Consider the following 22,918-nt stretch of genomic DNA (forward strand, 5'->3'; position numbering starts at 1 on the left):
ACTTTACTATTATTCTAAAAAATAAAGAATGAGAATTTTGACCGGTAGTGTATATGTGCACCTCTCTTTCTGTACATGTAACACACTATGAGAGTCTCATAATTTAGAGGAAAACTGAATGACAATCCGATCTTTTCTAAAGAAATGTGAAGTAAACATATGAGAATATATAAAATGTCTCTAAATGCACACATATTTGGACTGCAATGTCTAATGGACATTGTTTACTGAAGCCTCGCTTTACATGGGGTGCTGAGGGTCCTGAAGCACCCCCAGTCAGCAAAACTGGAAATCAGTATCAATGAGATTTAATTTAATTCATTGTATTTATGCAGTATATATATATATATATATATATATATATATATATATATATATATATATATATAAAATAAAATTTTTGCTTTCAGTACAGTATATCTGTATTTTATGTTAATAAAAATCACGTCCCTTTTCAGAGAGATTTGTCATGTTTGTGGCAGGGTTCTGCCGAACTGAAGAGAGCCCTTGTGATGGATACTAGTGAACATTTTATTCTCCCTTTATAACTTTTATTTGCACAACAGCAAAAAAAGTGACTATTAACAATGAAACATTCATTTGTCAATAAATTACAATTAAATTGCATTGTTTCATTAATGTTGTTTAATAATAAATAACGTAGTGTAATATTATAGTTTATATGAATTCAATACAAATGAATCAATCCTCAAATTTTTCAGAAGAATATTGTGTTTCACTCATGTGTAAGCTCATCCTTTGAAATTTTAATAATAAAGAAAAACAGTACAGATAATTGCTCTAGTGTTCTCATGTTTCATTTCCCTGCAGATGAAAACATTCAATTGCATTTAATGTGTGTGTGTGTGTGTGTGTGTACAATGCTGGACATGATCAAAGCCCTTCTGATAGGGAAGCCTACAAGGTTAGCATAGATTTGCATAACGCAGGCATTCCACAGATATTCTGTGGCGGTGTACTTCCGAGGAGACAAGAGGCTGTTCTTTTAGAATGGATGTCTATGAAGGAGATGCTTCACAACAAAAGATAAACCGCTTTTGTGAGGAAACAGCTCATCATTAAATGAATTTACCACCTCTCCGCTAAACTTCAATATGTTTTACACTACACAATCCTTTTGGAATGAACTACTGTATGTTTACTATGATAAAATAATAACTTGAATAACACAAAGAATAACGTTTCAGTTACTGATGTAACCTCCGTTACCTGATGGAGGGAACGAGATGTTGTGTCGATGAGTTGACACTTGTGGTCGCTCCTGCGTAGCCCAGACATCTCTGATCTTGAGAAAAGGCCTATGGAAATTGGCGTGTGGAATTTGCATGCCACTGCCCCGGACATACGGGTATAAAAGGAGTGACGCTGCAAACACACATCAGGTATCGCTCTGAGGAGCCGAGCCAAAGACCCGGCCATTTCAGCGGTTGGTTCAGTGTTGTGGCAGGAGGGACACAACGTCTCGTTCCCTCCATCAGGGAACGGAGGTTACATCAGTAACCGAGACGTTCCCTATCTGTCACTCACTTGACGTTTTGTCGACACTAGGGGTCCCAATGGAAAACGCCACAAGAGCGGAACCGAGTTACGCAGACTGGTGGTGCGAGACGAGCAGACCTCTGTGTGCCTTGTAGCCAGCGCAACAAGCCGTCGCATAACTACCACCAACACACTGGCAGGTATGAAGCGGTCCCCTGCACCTAGGGGAATGGCTAACTGCTCAGAAGTATAAGGACTGGCTGGCCCAGCCGTGGCCTTCTCTCTATTGTTCTCCCCAAAAAGGAACAAAATCATTCTGCTGGGGGCCAAATATATGGTCCAAGCTGGGGGGTGTCCCTCCAAAGAGGAGGACACCGCGGAGACCACAACCGGACCCGAGGGGGGGGGGATTTCAGGTGGAATACAAAACACGGTCTTACAGGTTAGGAGTGGAAGCACATCGTGCGGAGCGGTGGGTCATGGTAGGTCCTACCCAAGGGGGGAGGAGTTACTACAAACACAGCGACCAAGGACAGAGGGCCCTCTGCCCAAGTAAGACGCAGTTTATCGGCAGGGAAACCATTTTGCGGAATATACACCACACGGGGTTGCCTAGGGGACAACCAGTGCATGTGGAGCACTCACCTCAGTATGGAGGACTGGGTGACACCCGTACTGGGGCTGCAGCGATCCTCTCTAAAGACTCGACGGTCGCTAGGCTAGGGAGGAAGAACATCCAGGGTTCACACTTCTTGCAAACACAACTGGGGAAAGAGCGCACGTCTTCGCCTCAAGGGAGGGGAAAGGTGCTATGCACAAGCGATACACCCGGCCAGCTGACCCAAACTTACCTGTTTTTGTCACCTGATAACACATGGGAGGAAACTGACTCAACCCTGAGGTAATAGAACCTTACAAATGTGTTAGGTGTTGACCAGCCCGTGGCTCTACATATGTCTGCTAGAGAGGCGCCATGGGACAACGCCCAAGAAGCCGCAACACCCCTAATAGAATGGGCTCGTAGGCCAGCAGGGGGCAGCACATGCAGGGCGTGGTATGCCATAGTGATGGCATCAATGACCCAGTGGGAGATCCTCTGTTTGGAGACAGCGCTTCACTTCTGTTGTCCACCGAAGCAGACAAAGAGCTGCTCGGAGCTTCTAAAGCTCTGCGTGCAATCCAAGTAGATGTGAAGAGCTTGCACCGGACACAGCAATGCCAAGGTTGGGTCTGCCTCCTCCTGGGGCAGTGCTTGCAGGTTCACCACCTGATCCCTGAAAGGGTTCGTGGGAACCTTGGGCACGTAGCCTGATCGGGGTCTCAGGATGACGTGAGAGTAAGCCGGACCGAGCTCTAGGCACAGTTCGCTGACAGAGAATGCCTGCAGATCCCCTATCCTCTTGATGGAGGTGAGAGCCGTCAGGAGGGTGGTCTTCAGAGAGAGCGCCTTTAGCTCTGCTGACTCAAGGGGCTCGAAGGGAGCTCCCCGAAGGCACTGAAGGACCACAGAGAGGTGGGAATGCCTCTCAGGAACCTGATGATCAAATCATGCTTCCCTAAATACTTACCGTCCACTGCATCGTGATGTGCCGATATGGTGGCTTCATACACTTTCAAGGTGGAGGGGGACAGCCGTCTCTCCAACTTTTCCTGCAGAAAGGAAAGCACTGATCCAACTGCACATCTCTGGGGGTCTTCACCTCAGGAAGAACACCACTGAGCAAACAGACGCCACTTCAGGCCGTAAAGGTGCCTCGTTGAGGGGGCCCTCGCCAGAGTGATTGTGTCTACCACCATGGGTAGACCACCATGGTAGACCACCTAAGTCTTCCGCGTCCCGTCCAAGGGCCAAACATGGAGATTCCAGAGGTCCGGTCGCGGGTGCCAGATGGTGCCCCGTACCTGAGAAAGAAGGTCCTTCCTCAGGGCTGTCACGAGGAGCATGAGATCCGACAACCAAATCTGGGAGGGCCAATAAGGGGCCACTAAGAGGACCTGCTTCCCGTTCACCCTGACTTTGCACAACATCTGTGCAAGTAGGCTCACTTGGGGAAATGCATACTTGCACAGCCCCAGGGGCCAGCTGTGTGCCAAGGCATATGTGCCAAGTGGGAAATGGGAGGATTCTGGGGAAGCTAACAGGTCTACCTGTGCTTGGCTGAATCGACTCCAGATCAGCTGGACCGCCTGAGGGTGGAGCCTCCACTCTCCCCTGATTGTAACCTGCCGTGACAGCGCGTCCACTGTGCTGTTGATGTGGCCCGGGATATGAGTGGCACGCAGCGACTTGAGCCAGTGCTGACTCCAAAGGAGGAGACGGCGGGCGAGTTGAGAAATACGGCGAGAGTGGTTCATGGCGGTTCATGTACGCTACCACCTTGGCGGATCATATACGCTATCGTAGTTGTGTTGTCCGTCCGGGGCAACACGTGCTTGCCCCGGATCAGCAGCAATAGCCTCCTCAGGGCAAGTAGTACCGCCAGCAACTCGAGGCAGTTGATGTGCCAACGCAGTCGTGGGCCGGTCCAAGGAAACAGACCCGTTGGATCGGATGCCATTGAACCTGGGCAGGTGTTTGGTGAACTGAATCGCATAGCCGAGTCGGATGGTCCTGATCAACCAACGCGATGGGTTGGGGAGCGTGACCCATGCTCCCAAGCTCCGTGTGAGAGGGACCAAGGGGACGTACCAGTGGGCGGGGCCTCACGATGGGGCAGAGCTCAGGGTGTTTAGTCTAGAGACATCGAAGCACTTACCTGGCTCCTTGTGACCACTCCTGGAACAGCCTGGGACGGGGGAGGAAGATTTTAATCCTCATGGCCCATGGAGACCATCGGCTCGGGGGCGGGCTTGTGCCACGGCTGGGCATGTGGAAGTGGGAGGTCTGGTTCCAGGGTGCTGCACCTGCCAAAGAGAACCGGTGGCCGGCGGACGTGATAACGATGGCCGGGGAAACCGGAAATAGAGCCCAGGGGCTAAGGAAACTGCTCTTTTTTTGAAAATGTGGGTACTAAATAAAATAGAATTTGTAAAGAAATAAGGATTCTCCACCCGACCCTCCGGCTTGGGAGGGAGTGGTCTGCTTACCAGCTCCTGTAGTGCAGTTTCCTGAGTCCCGGACTGCCCATCTCAGGGGTGCTTTGAAGCCTTCTTGGGGTTCTTGGCAGCTGGCCATGAGGCGGGTGGCGTCACAGTCCTGTGGGTAGCTCCGCGCCGGGACTGGCCCTGAGGGGCAGGCTGTGGCGGGGCTGGTGTTGGTGTTGGCACCGCAGGGGGATGCCCTGGGCGACGAGCAGAGGGAGTGCAAGGTCTGTGGCTCCGCATGGGCAAGATGTGCTGTATGGCCTCCGTCTGCTTCCTTGCAGTTGAGAACTGCCGGGCGAAGTCTCCAACGGTGTCGCCAAACAACCCAAACTGGGAGATGGGGCGTCAAGGAAACGCACCTTGTCAGCCTCTCGCGACTTGACCAGGTTGAGCCAGAGGAACAGCAGGGTGGACATCGCCTGCCCGAGAGCCCATGCCATGACCTTCGTTGCCCGGAGGGCGAAGCCGGTCGCCGAGCAAAGCTCCTGCATTAGACCCGGATCAGGACTACCCTCGTGTAGTTCTCGGAGTGCCTTGGCTTGGTGCACCTGCTGGAGTGCCATGGCATGCAAGGTGGAGGCGGCTTGTCCAGCGGCGCTGTAGGCCTTAGCCGTCAGGGTCGACATCAGCCTACAGGCCCTGGACGGGGGCATAAGTGCACCGCGACTGCTTGATCCACCTGGGGAATCGCCGAGTAGCCCCTTCCCACCCCGCCATCGAGGGTAGTAAGAGCGGAGGAGCTCACGGATCGTGTGCGGGCAGTGAAAGGTGCCTGCCACGAGTGCATGAGCTCATCATGCACCTCCGGGAAGAAAGGAACGGGGGCGGAGCGACCAATCATCGAGCCACGAGGGTTCTGGGGGGGCAGAGAATTCCACTCCAGCCCGATACTCGCAGCTTCCCGGGCAAGCATGGCCATCAGCTTCTCATCAGCCCGTGACTGAGACGCCGCACCCGAGGGTGGGAGTCCAGCCGAGTCCTCAGCGTTAGACATGACGAACCCGCTCTCCGATGCCGCGATCGAAAGCTCATCGTCGTCAGGCACTCCGAACGAGATTGCTGGTCTGCCGTGAAACAAACCGGCAACCTCGCCCCAGCACTCGGTTGGAGCATACGAGCGTGACGGGGAGTGGGAGGTCTGTGGGGGAATACCCAGTGGAGAGGCTCCCGCTGAGGTCCCCATATCGCCCCCAGTGCTAACCGACCCTGCCTCATATCCATAGGTAGAAGGACCGAGACTTGCGCTCTTATGAGAGCGAGCCGCAACCACAACATAGCCATGGTCATGTCCTGGACATGTTCGTGTATGGTTCATGTCCTCACATATCCTCACATGTCCTCACATGTCCTGGACATGTGAGGACATGAACCTTACACGAACGCTGACTCCGCGTGGGTGGCACCCAGACATGAAAGGCAGCGATCGTGGCCATCAGACGGGGAGAACCAGGAATTAACACAAACGGAAAGACATCTTGAAAAATATGCTTTCCGTTTGAGCCACTCTTTTACAGAAATATGACTCTTTTGGTGTGTTTTATATATATATATATATATATGTATATAGGTAGGTATATATAAATATATATATAAACGAAGTTGTTCACTCCGCGAAATTTTTCTGTTGCTGAAGTGCCCAGGGGTGTGTGCTCAGCACAACGTAGTGTGCGAGGGGGAGAACCTCTGGAAAGCGCCTTAGATCCAACAGCGTGTAGAGATGAATGGATGCGGCAGAGGAATTCAGCTCTGTGACTTGCTCACTCGGCTCCGAAGAAAATATCTGATGTGTGTTTGCAGCTTCACTTCTTTTATACCCGTAAGTCCGGGGAAGTGGCATGCAAATTGCACACGCCAGTTTCCATTGGTCTTTTCTCAAGATCAGAAATGTCTGGGCTCCGCAGGAGCGACCCCTAGTGTCAACTCATCGACACAACATCAAGTGAGTGACAGATAGGGAACTTGAAGTTGTAGGGAATAAAGGAAATGTGACATTTAGAAGTGAGCTTCAAATTGATTTCATTCTCACACCATTATATGTAAGGATATTTGGTATGCTAAATTTAGAAGGGAATTTAGGGTCTCGAAATATTTGAGCTATGAATTAATTAAACTGTCTTATTGTACCTTATTAGGTAATGAAATGTATAATGGAATTCGCGTTCGACAACCATTATAAATGAGATAAATTACAAATAACTAGATTATTTGTCTTAATAGATTCTCCACCATTGAAATCGTAATACAATATCTAGTTGTATCCGCTCACAATTTCTACTGTTAGGAATTAGCTTTAATAAGTGAATTATGATTAATTCACTTATTGGAGTGACATTATTCTCATGGCTGTATGTATTTAAGTACAGCTTTGAAGCTAAATCTATTAGAAACAGGGATGAGATTATTTATCAGAATATACCACAGTCACGTCGTCTTTGAACACAGACAAACTTTATTACTATTCTAAACATAAATCTAATCTAACACATATATACATAAGACAGGTTGGTGAAAAGTGCCAGAATGTGAAATAAATTATCAGTACAGTGAAAATGAACTTTATGGAGTCTGTTGACAATACCTTAAGAACCATTTATACTTCTTTGAATCTACATCGATTTGCTATCAGATTACCCAAATTATTTAATTAATACACCAGCACTTTGAGCACAATATTGGAGATGTACTTGCGTGTCTTTGGTGTTTCCTTGTGTTCTTTGCGTTACTTGGTTCTTGATCGAAAGTTCGTTTCATCAATGTTTTGGATCTCTGTATGATTTGTCTGTATAAATTATGGGGTTAACTTTGAAGAGAGGCCATAGAGAGTGATGAGTTTTCTCAGGACGTCGAGTCCCGAGCTTCCTTGGACCTCAGATGGTGAGGACCTGGCCGTCAGCGGAGTGACCAGACGAAGCACGTGCAGGCAGAAGAGCAGAGAGCCGAAGAGAGAAGAGGCAAGAGAGCATATTCTTCCTGTTTGGAAATATTTTAACTGAAATTGGCCACATCCCCAAAGGTGTCCTGTGCCAATCAGAAGTGACTTTTCAGAGTCACATGACCAACTGGGCTGTCTTTTCCGACAGTTGTGTTATGGTCCTTTTTTTCAGACTCTTCAAAATTTCCCTCTCAAAAATAGTGCATATTTAATCATGAGCTTTTATATCTTGAGAATGGTACAAGAGACATGATAGCTCAGCTTTCTCTTCAGACCCCAGCGAACGCTTACATACTAAACATGACATATTTTCATGGCTGTTATATGTGTAGGTAACAAAACGTGAAAATCTCTGGTTACAAAATCATATTGGTTTTACACATCATTGCATTTTATCAAGTTAAGCCTTATAATTACCAATCTAAGTAGAATGAGATGAATCATACAAAATTAAATGTTTATATTTATCAATTATAGGTGATTGCACATCACTACACACATTTTAAAGAGTTCTATCAGTCTATAATCATTAATTTGTCAGGTACAAACATTACCACAGTTCAAAGCGATTTTCAGCATTATCTAGCCAGGCTAGATTAAGATGAAATGTCTTGTGAAAATGAGTTGTGCAAATCTGATGGTCCTTGTAACATTACAAAGAGAACTCTGATTAACTCTGTGTGGAAGATCAGCAGACTGCAGAGGGGCCATTCTGACCAATGAGAATGCCTGGGCCGTTTGATTTATGATGGTGAAGAATTCCAGGATTGCAAACTCTAGATTCAAGTCATATCGTTTCAATTCTTCTGCATGTATAATCTCACAAAGTGAATGTAAACAATACTGATTGCGAATCGAGCAGCTGTTGGCAATCTTTTCATGAGAAGGGATAATTCAGTAAACATTACAGATTGTGTACCAGTCAGCACTGTAATGCTTCTCCTCCTCCTCTTACTTTTTCCTCTTTTGACTCCCAGATTGGTACATGTGGGCATCCTCCTCATGATTCCTGCATCCTGCTAATACTTGAATTAGTAGCTAAAGGGATGGGGGCCCCCCTAGTGTGGTGTCACAGAATTTTGAACATTCAAAACATGCAGCCTGATCTCATGATATACATTTTTTTTGTCTGTCACTAATTTGTAAATTCTGCTCTTACATGCATTTGTTGCTAAATGCAAATTGTTATTGCCCCAACTTGGGGCCCCAGGCAATTACCTGGCTTGCCTGTCCCGTAGGTCCGCCTCTGCATTTCAGACTTTCCAGACCTAGAATCATCTCTCAGAGCAAATGTCAATGCAGTGAACTCTGTGGTAGCAAGTAGGACATAACAGCTTTTATCCTTTAAAACTCCAGTGGATTCATTGTATCAGAAACTGCTTTGAATCCTTAATAGCCTCATTTGCTGGACCTCAAAGAGCTCAAAAGCTACCATCAGAATGTGTGATAATTGTTTTTCTCAACACATTTGCTATAGAGAACTCGTACTGCATATAAATTTGTATTTGCCCTTCTAAATAGTACTGCAGGTTGGAATTGGTGAGGGTATGGCAGAAAAGTGTCTTTTCAAACATTCTGGGAAAATATGTTAGTAAAGTACAGGAGGAACAACACTGTAACATGCATCTGGGTAGTTGACAGACAACACTCTAATCTAATGCTACTTCAATGGCATTATGCAAATTATTTTATAATTATAATATAATTATAATTATATTAATTATTGTAGTTTCTGATCTCATATTAATTAATTGAGGAAAAAAGTTTTTACTTCTAAAACTGCATTTGTCACCGCAGGACCATTTACTTTCCCCACATTTACGTTAATTATAGCCTAAAATCTTTATGTTTGTTGAATTATTGTTTGCAGGTAAGCCGATTTCACTGCAGCATGCTACAAGAGTTTTCTCTCTGAAACCCTCCTTCTCACCAGTATCACTTGTCTAGATCTACTTCAAGGGGATTGTATAAATGTCTCATTGTGCAGCAGCAGCATGTCATACATGCTCAACACATTTAGACCAAACCAACTTGTCATATCCATTATAAGACAATAAATGTATTTGTCATGACTGAAATTAAATGTGTGACAAAATGTTGATTCCAAATGTATAGAAATCTTTTTTTTTTTTTTCAGATGTCTTTTAATATGGCTGTAAAGTTTTGCCTGCTCATTTCCTACATTTATGTAGGAAGTAGGACTGTGATAAGGGTACAATGGGGCTAAAGACTCCACTGGGTAAAAGGCCCCTTTAATTTTCTGTTCTCCCAAAACACTAAATAGCATCAAAAACTACCAAAGTACTTTCCTAAACACCTGTTTGACACTATGAAATGCAAATTTGTCCTCTCCCATGAGATCATTGCGTGTAATGTCTAATGGTTGATTTTGAGGCAATTTAATCTAATATTTATGTAGCTAATGAATATCCTGGAAATTATCACATTTATTTTGAAACAAAATACTAATTTGTCATTTTCAATTTTGTTCAATGTGATTATATAAAAAAATGTAATCAACTGTCCAATAAGTGAAAGGATAGTATTTGGGGTAAAAAGACTCCCTGTTGCAGGGGCTAAAGGCCCCTATTAAACACACTGTTTTTCTTAGGTGGGGGAATAGATTTTATATGAAAATGTTTCAAAGTGGGCACACATTGACTGATCCATTCACAATGGAGATTTAATTTGTTTATAGAATACTTAAGATGGAATGAAATGTCAAATGTGATCTTGCGTCTCAAAAATATTTTATTAGGTTGACAAATTGTGCCCTACAACTATTGCCCGGTATCTACACAATATCATATGTTGTTAATTGTTTTAACACAAGTTATGTTGTTCCATCAATATTCAATAAAAAATATTGTACTGTATTTCTTTCATCTTGAGACACATGACCAGAAATAAAAAACAAATTTTCCTTTAGGCTGGCCTTTATACCCGTTTTTTTAGACTACTTTTGTATTAATTTTTAGATTCTCTAAAAGAACTGTTTCCATTTGCCAAATGTAGACTATGGAACAAAGTCCTCTCCATCTGAAGGAGAAAATGCTGATATTTGCTTTAGATTACCATTCATACATTTTTAAATTCTGATACTCGTCTGTCAACTATTTGAAATTCCACTAAAGCTCAGCTGAAGGTGAGGGCTAAAGTTCACCCCCCACTGTCCCATGTTGAGGACTGAATATGTAGTGATCTGTATTCACTCAGCCTGTAGTTAGAGCCTCCTCTATGCATGCTGACAGCAAAACTGAGCTCTTATGTTACAGGCTCCCTGCTTAAAGCCGAAAAACTAATTAATGCATTCATGACCTCAAGACTAGATTATTGTAATGCATTATTGGGAGGATGTCCAGCAAGATCAATAGATAAACTTCAATTGGTTCAAAATGCAGCAGCCAGAGTGCTAACAAGAACCAAGAAATATGATCATATTAGCCCCATTTTATCATCGTTACATTGGCTACCTGTTAAATTCCGTATTGATTTTAAAATTCTGTTAACTACGTACAAATATTTGAATGGTCTAGCTCCGCAGTACTTAAGTGATCTTCTACCACGCTATATTCCATCACGTTCATTATGATTGCAAAATTCTGGCCTGTTAATAGTTCCTAGAATATCAAAATCCACATAAGGAGGTAGATCCTTTTCATATTTGGCTCCTAAACTATGGAATAGTCTCCCTAACACTGTTCGAGATGCAGACACACTCTCTCAGTTTAAGTCTAGATTAAAGACTCATCTATTTAGTCAGGCATACACCTCCAACCTCCACAATTAGGCTGTTTTAGTTTAGTCTGCCGGAACCAGAAACCAGAAACATTGATCATGATTTATAACTATGCAATAAATTGAATGGCATCTATGCTTATATTAGTTTATTTGTTTCCCTGTCACAACCTCGGGACTCCTATCCTGAGGTCACCAGAACCGGCTGGATCCAGCACCATTCCTGCTTCATGTTGGACTCCACTGCTAAGTGTCACTGAATGATGATGACTAAATGCAGCTGGTGCCAGCCAAACATCACTTCAGTCTATTATGATGGACTTCAGAGGATGAACTGATGCCAACTCCAACCGTAAGACATGGGATACTTCATATGCCATTGTCTGAACCTTGGATTTAGGATGGACCACACCAAACCTCACCGAAATTACCGGCCAGGTTGAACTGCGTTTCACATCCCTGATCTCTGCCTGCATCACCTCGGTCAATTGATGAACTACGATCTTGAAATGGAATACATAGACTAACAATTGCCAACAAAAACTTTCATCAGCCAATTAACAAGGACAATTGCATTTATGTGAACTTCTGCAGTTAATTCAGGATGGACTTCAAAGACAGTCATTAATCTTACAGTTCAAACAAAATCGATGTTTAAACACTGACTCTTAACAATTACTTAGTTTAATCATTTTAAACCATGACTTATAACTATATTATTAACTTGACATAACTTATTAACTATACATAAGTAATATTTACATTATATTCATGATGTTGGCCAGAGGGGAACTGGCCCCCACAGTGATTCTGGTTTCTCCCAAGGTAATTTTTCTCCATTAATCAACATCTTATGGAGTTTCGTGTTCCTTGCCACAGTCGCCTACAGCTTGCTCACTGGGATTATTAATACAATTATTATTTAATTACTTATTTTTAAACACGATTAACAATCGTATTTTATCTAATTACACAATGATGATTTATCGATATTATAGACATTACAGTTTTATCGTCTGTTAATGCCTGATCTTCTGTAAAGCTGCTTTGAAACGATGTGTGTTGTGAAAGGCACTATACAAATAAAATTTACTTGACTTGACTTAAAATGCTGCAAATACATATTCAGAGTGAGTGTGTGCTCTGGCCCTCAGCTGCTCAGAGTGGAGAGGACTATTCCTATTTCTATTTCTGAATGTAAACGACAGGTAAACTTTTCCCAGAGTGTCCTTCAGTGCTCTCTCTCCATCCTTAAAAATCCTCAGTCAGACCACTGGTGTTTTTAGTTTTAACCAGTCCATTCAGAAGACCATAACCTCTAAAATACACAATGGTCTTAATAGGTCTTGTACTGTTTAATGTAGTTATATTTGAACAAGGGGAAATAAATGTGATTTAGCGTATTTAAATGTCATGGCATTTTATATATGCACACACCAGCATATTTCAATCAAACTTCATTAACGTTTCATTAAACATGTTGTTTTTTTATATATATATAAAACTTCAGTTAGGCTTTGATTAATCATTGTGTTAAAATATCACTGAAGCCCTACAAATAATAAAAAACAAAATTAAACCAATGTAACCAATCAACAAATCGAATTAGGAACAGTGAACAAGAATACATAAACAGGACTGTTCCTCTGCTGTACTGCACTTTCTCACCCATTGCTTTTCACAATTATTGTTTGCAAGCACATAAAATTAAATACAACTGTAACATACAGTAATGCTCACCTGTTCTGTATTCTTTTTATTCATGTGAAACATTTCTTCCACCTATTTTGAAAGTTTTCCATTCTCTGTAATAATGCCAAGGACGTTTGGTTTTAGTATTACAAAAAAAAAAAAGTTCAAAAGTCTTTAACTCTGAGATAGTTTTCTGGGAAACCACCTCCAAAGAGAGCCGTCTGTGGAAGGACTGGAGAGGATCAATCATTCCATGCACATTACATGTTCTCCTCAGCATTCTGGCCAGTACAAAGTGTCTTCTTTTACATTGCTTGATAAAAGTCAATCTTCCTCATGACAATGTTGCTTGTTTATAAAATAGGAAGCCAGTTTCACTACATACAGCAGGAAAATTAACTTGTTCAGCCACTTCTGGAGAAAGAAGAACATCCAATAATAATACAGCTGAAGAATATTTCAGGCAAAGTAAAGCTGGTTTGAGTGCACTCCACAGAAAGAGATACGTGTTTAATTATCCAAGACTCACAGGGCAAAAACAGATATTTGACTGTTGTCAAACAAAAACAAACAAAAGAAAAGCGTTCTTTGCCCACAAAGATGTTCTTGGAGAGTTTGGTGTCCTTGATTCTCAGCATCACAGGCAGATAGACTTATCAGCAGAGGACTCCTTTATGTATATCAAGTCATAAGAGAAATGGCTGTTGTTTTAGAGTTGGAATAAACATGATTTAGTTTCTCTTCTTGGACGTTTCCCTGAAAAATAGTAAAGTAAAAAAAGGATGGATTGGTAACTAGAAAACAATCGAAGAATGATTTTCACAGGATCCCCACACCATTTATTTTAGATTAGAGAATTTGCATGACTTTTCCAGTCAATGATTTATTTATAAGGATAAACACACACACACACACACACACACACACACACACACACACACACACACACACACACACACATATATATATATTTACACTGGGGGCCAAAAGTTTTGAATAATGCACAGATTTTGCTGTTTCGTTCAGAGGCGTTTCCAGCATCGAAGGACATCCGGGGCTTAGCCCAGACCATTTTATTTTCACACTAGCAACCACTTCTCTGTAGTCCAAAGCTGGTGAGAGGGTATTCTTTGAGGTTTGCTCTGGCTGGGCCTGTTTCTACAGTTCCTAAATCTTCCACTCTAGTACTATCCTCGACTAACTCATCCTCTCTCCTCCCTGAATCATCTGTGATGCAAAAGAACAGATACAGCACATAACTTATTGCAAATGAGCTTTAAACAACTAATTCATCAAGTGCTACATATGTCAAATTGTAGACCAATACCACTGAATAAAATGTATTGGGAAGAGCAGATCAGTGGACTTGCCCTAAGATCTATTATGATTCTTGTATTTTCATGTACATTACCATAAAGTCATCACAAAAGAGTTATATTATAGTGAGTAAAGTGAGATAAAAAAAAATATTTAATATAAATAATTTATATTTTTTCCATGAATAGTCAAAATGATGTATAAGATCCTAAGTTAAAGCAATACATGAATGACTTTATTCTAAGTTCATTGACAGACCATGGCATCGAACTCTATATAATTCTCAATGTTCATCTGTCAAAATCCTTTCATTAGGATCATTGGGATAAACAATGTTTCACTTTTAACTTTCTCTAAAGTAAAGTGACTGATTAATTGTTACCGGTTTCTATGCCTGATTTTGGCACAGCTGCTGCTGCTGGCTCCTCAGTCTGTAGCTCATCTTTGCTACACTCTACAAAACCATTTAATCAAATCAAAATGTATATTTACTACAAACTAATATCACAAAACAAGTCACACATACATTTTATGTTAATGCTTATTGGTTATCCTTAGAGAAAACAACACCTGATAAACAAGAAATGTACACTCCGAACGGGACTCGAACCGACGTCTCCAGCATGAGAGGCGTATGCGCTAACAAGGGCGTCAGTCGCTAGTGCACCTCTTGAGGTCAGGAGAGTGAGGTTTACACACTGCACAACTATCTACCTGCTGGCTCTCGTTACAAGTGCAGTGTGATAAGACTAGTGTTCCTGGCTACCCACTGACTTCTTTCGGAAAAATCCCCATAGCCTCATTTGCTTCATTTTTGCTGTCTTTCCTGCTAACTGCTGTTAACTCGCCACTAAGTAACATTAGTTGATGTCAACGACTGTGCTAGCTCCTCCCCTACCTGCTGCATATTCAACAGAGAGGAAGAAATGGAGTAGCCCATAGGCTACCGAAATCAAAGAAACTTATTCTTTAGACTAGATTATTTTTAAGACCTACAGTATGTCTATTTTTACAGGCTGTATGCAGTATGTGCAAAGCCAAAGCACAATGAAATAAGGCAACTTATTATTTTGGGGGTTTGCATAGGCTATTGTCCGGTTTCATATTTGTCAGTCAACATTTCAAAATACATTCGGGGCTACACTCAAAACATTCAGGGCTGAAGCCCCGGCAAAATCGGCTGATGCCGCTTCTGGTTTCGTTTCGTTCGTAATTTGTACTTTAATTCACCTGTGTCATTCAACTGATCACAATGTATACTCAGGACATTACTGATGTAAAAAAACAGCACCATCACTATTTGAAGAAAGTAATTGTTTATCAAATCTAGACAGGCCCCATTTTCAGCAGCCTTATCCTTGAGTAATTATGCTAAATCGCAAATTCGGTACTAGAAAATCACTTGTCATTATATCAAAACACAGCTGAAAGCTATTTGGTTTGTTAAATGAAATTTAACATTGTCTTGTGTTTGTTTCTGGGTTGCTACAGTATGCAACACACCGGCATGTCTTAAGGTAAATATTAGGTAAAAAATGGCAAAATAGAAACTCAGTCTTCAAAAGGACAACTGGCTCTAACAAGGACAGAAAGAGATGTGGACGGCCCAGATGCACAACTAAACAAGAAGATAGTACTTCAGTCTCTAGCTGATAAATAGACCCTCACATGTCCTCAGCTGACAGCTTCATTGAATTCTACCCGCTAAACACCAGCTCCCTTTCTGTCACTCACTTCGGCGTTGTGTCGAATAAAGACACTAGGGGTCGCTCTTGGGAGCCTGTTTCCTCTATTAGAGCAAGGCACAGTGACGTTGAACGTCTTTTTAAAGACACGTCTTTTTAAAGATGCCTTTCCATCTCTGTGCCGTTCCTGGATGCGTTCGTTACCACTCCGCCTCTGACGGTCATGATGGCCGCAGGCTTGCCTCACCGCCAGCCTTGCTCTTCTGGCGCTCGCGAGCTGGATGAGAAGTCAATCGCTGGATCAGGGAGTGCCTTGGTGATGTCAGACGCCAAGGACTCGACAGGGCTGCCGCCTTCGGGTGTGGCAGCCCAGTCTGAGGCCGACGCGGAGCTGACCGCCATGCTTTCCGGCCTTGCACAGACTCCCGTTCAAGATGGCATGGCGTTAGACTCGGTGTCAATGATAGCGCGCATCATGAATGAGTGTGCGCAGTTGGTGCTGAACTGCCTGAACTTAACCAGGCGTAAAATGAAGGTCCCACGGAAAAATTTTCAGAGGCTCCTGGGTCATATGGCATCCTCAGCGGTAGTCACGCCATTTGGGTTGATGCATATGAGACCGCAACAGCACTGGCTCCGGACCTGAGGCACACATCGCGTGGCTCTAAAGCCCACTGCTCGCCGCCCTTTCAGCCCTTGTACCAAGCTTGCTTTCCTGCGGGCAGGAGTCCCCATACAGCAAGTGTCCAGGCATGTCGTTGTTACGATGGACGCCTCCAAAACCTCAGGGGAGAGTGGAGACTCCACCCTCAGGCAGTCGAGCTGATTTGGAGTTGATTCGGCTAGGCACAGGTAGACCTATTTGCCTCCCTGGAATCCTCCCACTGTCCGCTCTGGTATGCCCTGACGGGAGCTCCCTTCGGTACAGACGCGCTGGCACACAGCTGGCCCAGTGGACTACACAAGTATGCGTTCCCCCCAGTGAGCCTACTTGCACAATTTCTTTGCAAAGTCAGGGAGGACAAGGAGCAGGTCACCCTTGTGGCTCCGTACTGGCCCACTCAGACCTGGTTCTCGGACCTCACACTCCTCGTGACAGCTCCTCCCTTGTGAATTGAGTATGGACCTTCTTTCTCAGGGTCGAGGCACCCTCTGGGACCCACGCCCAGACCTCTGGAGTCTCCATGTCTGGTCCCTGGATGGGATTGGTGGACCTAACGGGTTGCCCGCTGTGGTCAACATGATCACTCAGGCTAGAGCTCCTTCTACAAGGGACCTCTACTCCCTGAAGTGGTGTATCTTCGCTAGGTGTTGTTCTTCACGTGGCGAAGACTCCCAGAGTTGCGCAGTCCCCCTCCACTCTTAAGGTTTATTTTGCTGCCATAGCAGCGTATCACGATGACATCCAAGTTAAGTCCCACGGTAAGCACAACCTGATTATCAGGTTCCTGAGAGACGCCAGGAGGGTGAACCACCCTAGACCACGCCTCTTTCCCTCCTGGGACCTCTCCATGGTCCTCTCTGGTCTACTGAGAGCTCCCTTTGAGCCCCTTGAGTCAGTCAAGCTGAAGGCTGTCTCTTTGAAGACCACCCTCCTCACCCCGCTCACTTCCATCATGAGGGTCAGGGACCTGCAAACATTCTCTGTCAGCGAAGAGTGCCTTGAGTTCGGTTTGGGTAACTCTCACGTGATCCTGAGACCCCAACCCTTTAAGGGATCTGGTGGTGAACCTGCAAGCATTGCCCTCGGAGGAGGCAGACCAAGCCTTATCGTTGCTGTGTCAGGTGCATGCGCATCTACTTGGACCGCACGCAGAGCTTTAGACACTCTGAGCAGCTCTTTGTCTGCTTTGGCGGACAGCAGAAAGGGAATGTTGTCTCCAAACAGAGGTTTGCCCACTGGATAGTGAATGCCATAGTGCTAGCATTACGATCTCCCTTTTATACCCGTATGTCGGGGGGAGTGGCATGCAAATTAAACTTGCCACATTGGCCTTTTCTCAAAGATCTGAAGGTGGATTGGACTCCCAAGAGTTTCACTATTCGACACTCCTCCATCAGGGAACAGAAGTTACAAAGTAACCGAGACATTTCAAGTACAACAGTTAAGAGAACACTCAGGGGTGCAGGCCTTATGGGAAGAATTGCAAAGATAAAGCCACTTTTGAAACAGAAAAATAATAAGAAAATGTTTGTGGGCAAAGAAACACAGACATTGGACAACAGATAATTGGAAAAGAGTGTTATGAATCTTAACCCCATTGAGCTTTTGTGGGATCAGCAATGAGAAAGGTGCATGAGAAGTGTCAGGCAAGACAGCAACATCTATGGCAAGTGCTACAGGAAGCGTGGGGTGAAATGTCAACTGAGTAATTTGTGTACTCAGGTAGAATGGAAAAGATCTACAAAGCTGTCATTGCTGCACATGGAGGATTTTTTAATGAGAACTGTTTGAAGTAATTTAAGAAGTTTTAATTTGAAATATTTTTCAAATTGTAATAGTAATTTAATAAAAACGTTTGGCCCCCAGTCTACAGCTGAAGTCAGATGTTTACATACTAAATACATTTAAACTCAGTTTTTCACAATTCCTCACATTTAATCTTAGAAAACATTCCCTAATTTACTACTTTATTATAAGAATAAAAATGTCAGAATAATAGAAGACAGAATTATTAATTTCAGATTACTTTCTTTCATCACATTACCAGTGGGTCAGAAGCTTATATACACTTTGTTATTATTTGGTAGCATTTCCTTTAAATTGTTTAACTTGTGTCAAGTATTTTGGGTAGCCTTCCAGAAGCTTCTCACAATAAGTTGCTGGAAGTTTGGCCCATTCTTCCAGACAGAATTGGTGTAACTTAGTCAGGTTTGTAGACCTCCTTGCTTGCAAACGCTTCTTCAGTTCTGCCCACAAATTTTCTTTTGGATTGAGGTCAGGGCTTTGCGATGGCCACTCCAAAACCTTGACTTTGTTGTCCTTAACTTGCCACAACTTTGGAGGTATGCCTGGGGTCATTGTCCATTTAGAAGACCCATTTCTTTTGAAAACAAGATCTTTTTCCCCCTGTACACTTGTAAACTACAGTCTGGCTTTTTTTTTTGGCAGTTTTGGAGAAGTGGCTTCTTCCTTGCTGAGCAGTTTTCAGGTCGATATAGGTCTCGTTTAACTGTAAATCCAGATACTTGTCTACCTGTTTTCTCCAGCATCTTCACAAGGTCCTTTGCTGTTGTTCTGGGATTGATTTGTACTTTTCGCAGCAAACTATGTTCATCTCTAGGAGACAGAATGTTTCTCCTTCCTTAGTGGTATGATGGCTGCATGGTCCCATGGTGTTTATACTTGCGTACTATTGTTTGTTCCATGGGTGCCTGCAGGATTTAGTCTGAGGGTATGCATATGTGATGCCCCAATTATTGGTTCATCACAAATGGTGAAATTATTATTGTCTCTGTATGTAAAAATACATTGAGGGAATGGTGGTTCTGTCAGACCAGTAGCGGAAGTGCAGTGTGTTGCGATGGGTCTGCAGCGTTGTTCATGATAACCTGGCAAGACCAGAGCTAATCACACGCACATTGTTGTCCTGTGTTTATTTCACCATTCCACAGGTTAATCGGTTGTTTTATATGTCAATCTCCATGGATGTTGAAAGAATACCTGTTAGTGCATATTAAGTGTTAGAAATTGATTCGTTTTGATAACATTTTGCATGGTTAATCATGAAATGAAATCGCGATTGGATGATATGTATGTCCAATTACAGTGTTGATTTGAAGGTGAATGTTTAAACATGTCTTTACATTTGTTCATATAATGTTTAGTTCCCTTTAAAAAGGCATGCGAGTGGTCTAGAATGGGTAAAACACACAGAAACTTCATGTTTGAAAACGTGTTTGATATCATTTATTTTATTTGAACTGAGTGAAATCTCTGAAAGTCATGTAATACTGAACAGCATTTTGAATATGCAAATGAGTAACACAGCGATTGGCTGATGATTCATTGACAGATCTTCATGAAAACACTGTGTATTTGCAAGAAAGATACTGAAACAGTGGAGATTTGCGTAAAGAAAAACAATTTGTTTTGACAATTTATCTTTTTGACATTTGTGTTTGTTCTAATGTGAACTTTTTGCTAAAAGTGATAACCCAGCAAGACCAGCGCTGATCACATGCACATTGTTGTCCTGTGTTTATTTCACCATTCCACAGATTGCTGGGAATGCTTAACTGTCAGCTGATATGGAGATCCTGTACACGCTACACATAGAAATCTGCCGTAGAGGTCTACAAGGGCCTTAAAATGAACTCTATGTAGCCTTAACTTGTTTAGGATGTTGAAACTTTGTGATAACTGCGCTAAAAACAATCTAGATGCAGCGCAAAGAATGAAACAGAGTGCAGGTGTCTTTCTTTTTAACTTGTGCCAGTCCTTCTTGAGACACTGAAGAAAAAGCGAGACATGGTGCAAATGTCAAACAATGGGAAAACAGAACAGATGCTGGCCCCTAACTCATCCATTCGTGCGTGTGTGTAAGTGAGAGTGTGAAAAAAGTTTGGTAGGCCTGTTTATTTTTATTAATACAAACCCAAACCCAAAGTCCTACTTGCAAAACTGACCAGAACCCGACACATCCCTCGTGAGATGTGTTTTTATCAGTTGAAGTTCTTTTTAACTTCACACAGCATCTAAAAATGCAACACTCCTGTGAGAGATGCTAAAAACACAGTGAAACGTGTTGCAGTTGTCAAAAGTCATCCATGTAGCTAATGTTTACATGGAAAATTTGTGAAAAACAGCACGAGCGGACGCAAAAACAAGTTCAGTTTGAACAGCCCCTTGTTCACATGCCTCAGCACTAGCTGAAGTTTCTCAAAGTTTCAACTGATTCTAGGTAAGTCTCCACTGTATCCAGCTCTGTTTGTTCTGTGTTTGTAAATATCCCATAACATTTTTATTGTGTGAGAAACCGCTCCAAGTGATTCAGTGAGAATTACGAATCGATTCAGACCATTTTGCATGCCTATTTGCAATTCACTGAAAGAAACAACTCAAATTAATGATTCATTCACAATTTGGGCATTGCTAGTTCTTTTAAACAGCCATTAGAAATTTCATGATTGGTGAAATGTTCTGAGTAAATATTTACTTTAGGTCAGTTGAGTGCTGGTATGCGCAGTGGGTATGGCTGTGCAGCTGCAGGCACCACTAGTACAGTTGAATGTGGGATATTCAGGCTTTTGGAAATTGCTCCAGACTTGTAGAGGATGAACCAAACTTGTGGAGGTCCAGAAAACAAAATATGGAGGTCTTGGCTGATTTCTTTTGATTTCCCCATGATGTTAAGCAAAGAGGCACCAAGTTTGAAGGTATCCCTTAAAATCCATCCATATGTATACCTCCAATTGACTCGAATTAGCCAATTAAACTATCAGAAGCTAATTGGCTAACTCCCTAAAGGTTTGGCATCATTTTCTAGAATTTTACAAGCTGTTTAAAGGCACAGTTAACTTATGGCACTTTTCCACTGCACATTACGGTTCGACTTTACTCGACTTGCTTTTTTTTTCTGAGCTTGCTTTTCCAATGCTGTTTAGTGCCGATGACTCGACTGGGCTGCCACCTATGGGTCTGCCCATCCAGTCTGAGGCTGATGCAGAGCTGACCGCCATGCTTGCCTGGGCTGCCACGAGAATCGTGTTGGACTGGAACCCTCCCCTGAGCGCTCGCGGCTTGATGATTGGTTCCTGGGTTTGGGGTGCTGTTTCAGGTATGAACAGGTAGATTTTGGTAATACGGAACAGCTGGCCAGGTGTATCGCTTGCGTATAGTGCCTTTTCTCTCCCCTGAGGCAAAAACGTGCCCTTTTACCGCCAGTCGAATTCACAAAGTCATTGACCCTGGATGTCTTTCTTTCCTTGCCCTATGGTTCACAAACTCTGTGGAGGAGTTTTCAGCCAGCCCCAATACGGGGTCTAATATGCCCTGTAATGGGATAGGTGCACCACAGGTGCAGATTACTCCGGTAACCCCTGTGATGTATATTCAGTCATACGGTCTCCCTGACAGCGGACCCGCATCTCCCTTGGACAGAGCACTCTCTGCCCCCGGTCGCTGTGTTTGTAGAGTTCCCCCCCTTTCGTGGCAGGCCTACCACCAGGACTCTTCCACGTGCGGCTGCTGAGCCCATATGTTTTATTGCCACATGTTGACCTCCTCTTTTGGGCAGGATGTGGTCTCCGTGGGGTCTTTTCCCCCTGAAAGAAAGATGTGTATGATTGCATTAGATGGCCCCAGCTGATTTAATACTCTGTGGAGAGAAAAACATAGATACGTCGCTTCCTCCCCTCAGGGATGTGGGGAACTACATGACGAGTTTTGGGGTGTTGGGGGAGGTTACATGCAGAGTGATGCTCCTGCTATTACGCACGCAGCAGCTTGCTTGCACCTGTATCAGCAGTTTGCATAACACGGTTCAGCTGTTGTGGCATTTTCTATAGGGACCCCTAGTGTCACTACATTGACACAACGTCAAGTGTGTGACAGAAGGTTACTGTCGTAACCTCTGTTCCCTGATGGAAGGAATGAGACATTGTGTCCCTCTTGCCACAACACTGTACTAGCCACTGGAATGGCCGGACCTTGTCTCGGCTCCTCAGCACAAATTCTGAATGGAGTGGGCATTCCAGCTCCTTTTATACCCATATGTCCAGGTGGAGTGGCATGCAAATTCCACTCGCCAATTATCATTGGCCTTTTCTCAAAGATCTGAGGTGTTTTGGGGCTCCTAAAGTGACCCCTAGTATCACTACATCGACACAACGTATTGTTCCCTCCATCAGGGAACGGAGGTTATGACAGTAACCATGACGATACTGCTATCGCTGTAGTTAACTTCAAAACTAGCGGGTTGATGTCCCGTGTCGCAAATACAGTGACGCTGGTAGTGATGATTCTCTC

The 22,918-nt window shown here is 43.5% G+C and overlaps 1 protein-coding gene across 1 annotated transcript in view; it reads right to left on the reverse strand.

Moving 5' to 3' along the window:
• Nucleotides 1–12,814: 12,814 nt before the first annotated feature.
• LOC127629046 (chemokine-like protein TAFA-1) overlaps nucleotides 12,815–22,918 on the reverse strand; it is an 85,320-nt gene continuing 75,216 nt past the window's right edge. The window contains exon 6 of the mRNA XM_052106061.1: nucleotides 12,815–13,702. The gene's annotated coding sequence lies outside the window, so the exon portion shown is untranslated. The remainder of the gene's footprint in view (nucleotides 13,703–22,918) is intronic.

The sequence above is a fragment of the Xyrauchen texanus genome, chromosome 35 (genome assembly GCF_025860055.1).
Source record: "Xyrauchen texanus isolate HMW12.3.18 chromosome 35, RBS_HiC_50CHRs, whole genome shotgun sequence".
NCBI classification, from domain to species: domain Eukaryota; kingdom Metazoa; phylum Chordata; class Actinopteri; order Cypriniformes; family Catostomidae; genus Xyrauchen; species Xyrauchen texanus.